This window comes from Primulina huaijiensis, chromosome 14 (genome assembly GCF_012295235.1).
Source record: "Primulina huaijiensis isolate GDHJ02 chromosome 14, ASM1229523v2, whole genome shotgun sequence".
Classification (NCBI taxonomy): Eukaryota; Viridiplantae; Streptophyta; class Magnoliopsida; order Lamiales; family Gesneriaceae; genus Primulina; species Primulina huaijiensis.
Window position 1 is genome coordinate 11,054,445 of NC_133319.1, and position 9,278 is coordinate 11,063,722.

The window sequence follows — 9,278 nt, forward strand, 5'->3', positions numbered from 1 at the left end:
CTTTAAATTACTTAAATAATTTCTTAAACATTCTTTTATATTAATTTAACTTATTAATTATCTTAAATAAATTCTAGGAATGTTTTCTTGATATTAAATTTTATCTCAAAACTCCAACTCCAGTCCTGCCTCTCTTATTTAACTGAAAAGATAACAATTAAACTACTGCAAAAAATAATTAAATTTAAAGAAAAGAATTTAAATTCTCATGCAATAAAAATCATTTTAATTTAAAAACTAGGAATTATGCATGACTTATACGTAGTCTAATTTACGGGTTCTACATGTGATCTGTCTGGATGTGGAACTGAGGGAAGCTTATTGGCTGGTGAAGTTATAGTTACTCAAGATACGGTCGGAAGGATGGAGAAAATGGGCAGAAAAGGAAAGAACATAAATTTTGGTTCTCATGGTGATTCAGCTAAAAATAAACCAGCTGGATTGCATAGTGCAACCTTCAAGACAAAACAGCCAATAGACCCCAGGCATCATTTATCAGGTTTTGAATGCAATTATATTCTGTGCTTAAGTTTTTAGTTTTTTGAAATGGATTGTTGTGCATGTTTCCTACGTGAATAATTTCTCATATATTGGAAATGCTTTTATTGTAGAAAGTTGGTTGACCCAGAGACTGCTAAATACTTTACCGAGATAGCAAATGTGATAGAAGGGACTGAGATTGACCTAGAGCAGTGGCCAGTTATTTGTGGTAATGCTTTGGAAGAAGCTAGAGGAAAAGAGCTGGAACTTGCAACTGATTATAGCATGAGCCATACCATGCAACTCTTCTGGAAGGCTGTTCTGTTGACCACCTTTGTTCTTTTCTTTAAAGCAGTGCAAAGAAATTCTCTCATATTGCCATGGATAGGTCTGGCTCACATGTCGCTGAAACAGCCCTGAAGTCTTTGGCCATGCACCTTCAGGATGACGACACTTATTCTCTGGTTGGGAAGACACTAACTGCATTATGCCAGGTATTTACATAGGTTATGATAATAATGAAACTATTTTTTGTTTGGAAATAATGTGAATTTGGATGAATGTTAGAATAAAATAGCTGGCTCTTTTACTTGATTTTTTTCGTCAGTCCATCAAAAAGTTATAGCTTACAGATGATAATTTGCCAACAATTGAGTGGAATATATGGTTTTGTGTGGTGAAAACATTGAATTTATTCTCCACTTCTCCTTCCTCTGTTCCAGGAAATTGTGGTGATATAATGTGCAATTCTTATGGATCTCATGTCCTCCGGAGACTGCTTTGTTTTTGTAAAGAAGTTTCTGTAGACGCCCTGGAGTTTCATGGCACAAGGCCGTCAGTTGTTCTGGCAGAATGTTTGAATCCGACATCCTCCAAGTTGGAGGGTAATGATTTACAACAGCACCTGTCATTTCCTGATCAGCTGATATTTCTCATATCAGAAATGTTGAATCCTTTGAGAGTGGACATTGATGTTGGATCTAGGTTTTCTACACGCCCAAACGCAGCGGAAGTTTTAAAATATTTTATTTTATTTTAACAATCAAAATATATTTGATTGGGTGTTCGTACGGTTTTCATAAACATACATAGAATGTTAGAATATTTATAGCTTTGGTGATTAAATCACGTGGCACCAACTGATCCGATATGACGGATCTAGCTCTTGATAAATCCCTAGGAACTTTCTTCAAGAGACTCATTTTCTTCAATCTCTTAATCCGGTCCACGACTGGATTTGTTTGTTCCTCTTCTAACTTGCACTAGAAAGTATAGAAATATTTTTCGTTGAGATTAATTAAACGAGAGGCGGCTCAACCTTGGAAAGAAAAATTGCAGCTGTTTGAAGCGCAAAATTGCAGCTGTTTGAAGCGCAAAGCCCCAAAAACGATGTAGGCAGTTCAGTGAATCCCATCATGGATCGAACCATGTCCATCAGGGTTCGATTTCGATGTTCAGAAACACCATTCAATTGTGATGTTGCTAGTGGAGTCCACTGTGAGAGAATCCCATTCTCTTTTAGATAACCCAAAAATTCAGCACTCAAGTATTTTCCACCTCGATCAGATCGAAGTGCTTTAATACTTCTTTGTAGCGGATTTTCTACTTCAGATCTGAATTCTTTGAACTTTTCAAATGCTTCAAATTTGTGTTTCATCAAATAAACGTACTCATACCTTGAATGGTCATCAATAAAGGTAATGAAGTAGTAATGCCCAAATTTTGTGCTAACACTTAGCGGGCCACAAACGTCCGTGTCGATCAAATCCAGTAGGCCATGTGAACGTTCCACGTTTCCACTGAATGGAGTTTTAGTCCATTTTCCTTTTAGACAGGACTCACAAGTTGGTAGAGAATTTATGTCTGACAGGTCAAACATGCCTTCTCCCACTAGCTTGTGCATCCTTCTTTGGGAAATGTTACCTAGTCTAGCGTGCCATATTTATGCGGGATTTGGATCTTCTATTTTTCTTATATTTGTTGTTTTCGTACGCGCTTAGATATTGCTCAACGTAATATCTTTTAATTTTAAGTTATAGAGATCGTTTGTTAATTCTCCAGTTCCAATCAAACATTATTCTTGTATAAATTTCAAACCCCTTTAGAGAAAACACAAGAATAACCATCCCTATCAAGCATAGAAATAGAAATAATGTTTTTAACCAATTCAGGAACAAATAAAACATCTCTAAAAAACAACTTAAAATTATTGTCCAAAATTAAAGTAACGTCTACAATGGCAGTGGCAGCAACTCTTGCTCCATTTTCCAGTCTTAGCAAGGTCTCACCATCTCTAAGCCTCTTGCTTCTTCCCATCACCTACAAATCATTGCATAGATGAGAACCACATCCGGTATTCACTACCCAAGAAGAGGAATTAATAGAAACATTAACTTCAATATAAAACATATCATGGCCAGAACGCTTCTGGGCTAGATACTCCTCGCAATTACGCCTCCAATGTCCATGCTTGTTCTGACTTGTTAGGCTTTGTGGGCTCCGGATTTGGTTTCTTCTATGGCTTCTTGTTGGGCTTGTTCTTCTTTGGAGGGGAAGAACACTTCTTGCCTTTATTTGGGGCTCTCTTTTTCGTACCATACGAAGAACCCACCAGAAGAACAGGCTTTTCCTTTTTAATTGTGGCCTCATAATTAGTGAGCATATTGACTAACTTTTCAAGGCTGGCCTCAAGCTTGTTCTTATTAAAATTAACCACAAATCCATCGAAAGAGGCAGGTAAAGACAGCAATAGAATATAAGTCGAGAGCTCACTAGGCATAACCAAGTCGAGTCCCACCAACTTCTCGATGAGCTCAATCATCCTAACACCATGCTCATGGACCGAAGCCCCCTCTCGCAAGCGTGTAGTCATGAGTTCTTTAACAAAAGCATGTCTCTCTGAACGAGTTTGTACAGCATACAATTCTTTCAGATGAAGGTGAATGTTAGCAGCATTCACCGCCTCCTCGAACCTCCTCTGAAGTTCATTCGACATAGAAGCCAACATGTAGCTCTTAGCATGAAGATCATGGTCCCACCATTTCTCAAGCTTAGCTAACTAAGTCCTACTGATATCAGGAGATGCCTCCTTGGTGGCTTCTTATCAAGAACATACACAATCCTCTCGGAGTTCAGAACAATCTTTAAATTTCGAAACCAGACATGATAGTTAGGGCCAGTCAGTTTGTTTTGATCGAGAATGATTGAAAGCGGGTTACGAGTAGACATCGTAAATATACTGAAAATGAAACCAGATAATAGCTACTGATAATTTTAAAATAATTCTAAGATATAAAATATGGATTTCGATTTTATAAATTTCTTTCCCACTGTTTAGACATTTCCACCACCCTCTGATGAAAAAGGGAAATCGTATTTCCTTAGTAGGCACGTAGAGTCCAATTAGCCAATCATAATCCCGAATAATATCAGTCAATTATAATTTCTAAAAGGTAGAATCCAATTGCATCCCTATGCAACCTCTGCGTGTTTTGCCTCACGTTTAATAAGGGCCCAATAATATGATGCCGTTTATTTTTACGTGTCAAACTAACCCATCAATATTGAATTCTAGTGGACGGTCGCCATGAGTTCCCCCAATAATATGAGCCGAAGTCATGGGAGTTCCACTCAATTCACATCATATGTCCAGTGGAAGTCACAGCTTTCCAGCGTCCAGGCCTCCCCAATAATCACTGTCAGCGGGTAGCGATCAACATGCAACCACGGTTGATGGAAGGCAAGAAAAAATTAAACTCTTTTAATTTTTACTTTTTCGGTTTGATATAAATTTTGAATCTTATTCTAAATGAGGGATTTTAATTTTAAAATTGTCTCATTATTTTAATTTAGAAATCGCGTGCCACGAGTTTGTATGTTTGTCGGATTCATGCAACTATATTATTTAATAATATACATACATGCATACTACTATATATCGCATATATCATAATATGACATTCAACAGTAAATAAGGATGATTGATCGCCAACACTATTAGATCCATGTGAGCCATACATGGATCTAGGTCCAAAACCTAGGTGAATGCAGGGATGCAATTGCAATTATTACAAGAGCTTCCAATATTTTACGTGTCTTCATCTTGTGCATCGGGTCCACCATCTTCCAGTCTTGATCTCCCACTATTTCTAATAATTACATTTAAATAGTCATGGCACAGAAGGGATACATCTCATGGGGGTGGGAACGAGCCATAAACCAGGCCCACTTTAATAATATCAAATATTAATAAAACGAATAATATTAGTAAAATATCCTAACATACACCTAACACATTGGTCAAGACTCTCGATCATCCTTTATGCATTTAATATCAAATATTAACATCAATTAATTAAACAAATTTAATTAACTGATAAATCATATATCTAATAATTTTATCACTAACCACCACAATTATTAAAGAATTTAATAAATTAAATAAACATCATTATTTAATTTCCAATTAAATCAACAATAATTGATTTCTTGTAAAAACTCATTTTTACCATAAATAATTAAAATCATATTCTAATTATTTATTTTTCAAGAAAATTATTAATTTTAAAAATTAAATTTCAAAATAAAAATTGAATCAATTTTAAAAAATATCAATTTTGCCCAAAAATTTAAAAAATCATAAAATTGCACCCTAGGCCCAAACAGTTCAAGCCATCATCCAGCACGCTTCCCGAGACAATCCCAGGAAGCCGCCTTCGTTGCCCGCCCGCTGCCCAAACGTTTCGGGCAGTGGCGGCACCCCTGTGCGCGCAGGGCGCGCAGCGTGCGGACGCCTCGTACGCTGCGCGGCGATGCGCGCTGAGCACGCTGCCTTGCGCGCGCTGGATGCTGTGTGCTGAGCGCGCTGCCCTGGGCGGACTGCCATGCGCGCGGGTCTGCCCGGAACAGTTCCGGGAAGATACGAAATTTTTTTTTTTCTGAAAAAAATAATTTTGATGGTGAAACGATTTTCTGAAAATTTTCTTGTGTGGTTAGAGACAAATTATTCAATATCAAACCATACGTTTTTAGAAAAACCTGGCTCTGATACCACAATATGAATGTACAAGTTTTACTGTTCGGAATAAGTTTGTTGATACGTTGAAGTAGACAAGATTTTGGACAGGTTTTGGTGAATTACTTCATAGTACTGTTTGATGGGAGTTGTGCAAATAATTTTGTAGTTGATATCAGGATATGTATGATAAGAAAAGGGTTGGAAATTATTGGCGTGGCTTTGCATTTACGGAAGTAATTTTTTTTGTTTTCAGTTTCTTGAAGTTTCAACCTCAGATAATCGCACTTTTAAAGTGGGGATATAGGAAACTCACATGGTTTCTGGTGGATCAAGAGCATCGGGTTCACGAAGGCATCTGTGATCTGTCCGGTTGCGGAACTGAAGGAAGCTTATTGGCTGGTGAAGTTATAGTTACTCAAGATACGATCGGAAGGATGGGGAAAAGGGCAGAAAATGAAAGAACAGAAATTTTGGTTCTCATGGTGATTCAGCTAAAAATAAACCAGCTGGCTTGCATAGTGCAACCTTCAAGACAAAACAGCGAATAGACCCCAGGCATCATTTATCAGGTTTTGAATGTAATTATATTTTGTGCTTAAGTTTTTAGTTTTCTGAAATGGATTGTTGTGCATGTTTCCTACGTGAATAATTTCTCATATATTGGAAATGCTTTTATTGTAGAAAGTTGGTTGACCCAGAGACTGCTAAATACTTTACCGAGATAGCAAATGTGATAGAAGGGACTAAGATTGACCTAGAGCAGCGGTCAGTTATTTGTGGTAATGCTTTGGAAGAAGCTAGAGGAAAAGAGCTGGAACTTGCAACTGATTATAGCATGAGCCATACCATGCAACTTTTCTGGAAGGCTGTTTTGTTGACCAGCTTTGTTCTTTTCTTTAAAGCAGTGCAAAGAAATTCTCACATATTGCCATGGATAGGTCTAGCTCACATGTCGCTGAAACAGCCCTGAAGTCTTTGGCCATGCACCTTCAGGATGACGACACTTATTCTCTGGTTGGGAAGACACTAACTGCATTATGCCAGGTATTTACATAGGTTATGATAATAATGAAACGATTTTTTGTTGGGAAATAATGTGAATTTGGATGAATGTTAGAAGAAAATAGCTGGCTCTTTTACTTGATTTTTTTCGTCAGTCCATCAAAAAGTTATAGCTTACAGATGATAATTTGCCAACAATTGAGTGGAATATATGGTTTTGTGTGGTGAAAACATTGAATTTATTCTCCACTTCTCCTTCCTCTGTTCCAGGAAATTGTGGTGATAAAATGTGCAATTCTTATGGATCTCATGTCCTTCGGAGACTGCTTTGTTTTTGTAAAGAAGTTTCTGTAGATGCCCTGGAGTTTCATGGCACAAGGCCGTCAGTTGTTCTGGCAGAATGTTTGAATCCGACATCCTCCAAGTTGGAGGGTAATGATTTACAACAGCACCTGTCATTTCCTGATCAGCTGATATTTCTCATATCAGAAATGTTGAATCCTTTGAGAGTGGACATTGCTGTATGATCTAGGTTTTCTACACGCCCAAGCGCAGCGGAAGTTTTAAAATTTTTTATTTTATTTTAACAATCAAAATATATTTGATTGGGTGTTCGTACGGTTTTCATAAACATACATAGGATGTTAGAATATTTATACCTTTGGTGATTAAATCACGTGGCACCAACTGATCCGGTATGACGGATCTAGCTCTTGATAAATCCCTACGAACTTTCTTCAAGAGACTCATTTTCTTCAATCTCCTAATCCGGTCCACGACTGGATTTGTTTGTTCCTCTTCTAACTTGCACTAGAAAGTATAGAAATATTTTTCGTTGAGATTAATTAAACGAGAGGCGGCTCAACCTTGGAAAGAAAAACATGGAGGCCAAAATTTTCTTTTCTTTGGAAGTGGGAGTCTCGAAACTTTTGTGGTGGTGGGGAAAGGGTTTTGACTTGAATACATTATTTATAATTAAGTCATAGCCTAATTACATAATTAACATTGATGGACTTGATTTAATTAATTGGGCTAGTCCAACTAGTTCAATTAATTTAATCAAAGTCCATTAAAACTTTAATTATATGGTATGTTGGACTTGTACTCCTACAAGCCCATTAAACATACTTACCACATATTTTAATTTAAATTTAATCAACTCAACTTTTGAGCTTAATTAATTAAATATATTATAAATTCAACATTTGAATTTATTATTTAAATTATAAATTCAACTCCTTGAATTTTTATCACCCCCAAAATTTAATATTTAATAAACCCAACATTTGAGTTTAATAAATTAAATTCTCAAATTTTATAAATTCAACTCCTCGAATTTATTCTCTCAAAAATTAATTATCATAAATTCAACTCTTTGAATTTACTATATTATAATATAAATTCAACAACTTGAATTTATTTTCTCAACGGGAACAAACAATCAAGTGCTTGTGTGACTCTCCATGGTTCAAGGATACAGCCAGCCGTGGGTTCACAACTCTTTGTGATTCAGAATAACATTTATTCTTATTCGGACTTACCCTAATTAGCCCCATTCTTTCATCAACACCTTGATCAAGAATGTCAGAACTCATTTCTGATTGCACTATCGGATCATGGTAAGAGCGTCTAGTAGCATCGCCCCATGATCCCTTAGGTATCACTGATAGTGCCTACAAGAACCAGTCGATTATGATTAAAGTACAGTATGGTCCCGTCACCATATATCACGATTGAATCTGCAACCATTGTGTAGAACCCGTAAATCAGATTACGTATAAGCCATGCATAATTCCAATATTTAAATATATAATGATTTTATTTCATGAGTATTTAAATTCTTTTCTTTAAATTATTTATTTCATGCAGTAGTTTAATTACTACCTTTTCAGTTAAATAAGTGAGGCCGGACTGGAGTTGGAGTATTGAGATAAAATTTGATATTAAGAAAACATTCTTAGAATTTATTTAAGATAAATAATAAGTCATTTTAAAATAAAAGAAGGTTTAGGGATTTATTTAATTAACTTGAGATAAGTAGTAAATAAATTCTTTATGTCCAATAATTTAATTAAAAGCCTAAAATAAAATATGTGACCAATTGAGATAAGTTAATCTAGACTTATTTTAATTAAGAAATTATAATTTAACATGATAGTAAATTTACCTTTAAGATTTAAATATTTAGCCATGCATACAAAATAATTACTAAACTAAACCAATTAATTAATTCACTAAAATACTTAATCGGTAGATAAAACTTTAAAATATTTAAAAATACAAGATTTAAGCAATTTTCCCTCCATTTAATAAAAAGAAAATCGGCCACCTCATTGAAGATTTGATATGGATTGATAACTCACCACCTTGATTCAATTCCTTAATCTTTTTCTTGATATGATAATCCCTTCTTTTAAGCACCAAATAAATAAATAAATAAGCAATATCCTTGCCTTGTTTTTGATTGAAAATCTCGGCCATCACTCCCCCTAAATCACCCCTCAATCCAATAATATCATACCCCATTCCATATCTCACTAGCACCTAGGATGGAATGAATTGCATTGCCATTCTACAACCCCATTTAATTAGTAAACTTCTCATTCATTTCCTAGACACCTTCTCCCTCACTATTCTCAAAATTTCAGAGCATTTTCAGACAAGAAAATTGTGTGAGGCTTGAGAGAAAACAAGAGAGAAAAACAAGAAGCAAAGCACTCCATCTCCTCCGCGCCGCGTCGTCGTAATCGTTTGTTTTCTTTCAAAACAAAAATCCAAG

General features: G+C 35.7%; 2 long non-coding RNA genes across 2 annotated transcripts; both read left to right on the plus strand.

Moving 5' to 3' along the window:
• The first annotated feature begins 456 nt into the window (after positions 1-456).
• Positions 457-1,448, plus strand: LOC140956755 (uncharacterized). The gene is made up of 3 exons (XR_012171528.1): positions 457-499; positions 612-974; positions 1,203-1,448. It is a non-coding gene; the product is annotated as an uncharacterized lncRNA (long non-coding RNA).
• A 4,575-nt stretch (positions 1,449-6,023) lies between these two features.
• LOC140956756 (uncharacterized) lies at positions 6,024-7,013 on the plus strand. Its single transcript, XR_012171529.1, has 3 exons — positions 6,024-6,066; positions 6,179-6,541; positions 6,770-7,013. It is a non-coding gene; the product is annotated as an uncharacterized lncRNA (long non-coding RNA).
• Positions 7,014-9,278: the final 2,265 nt, after the last annotated feature.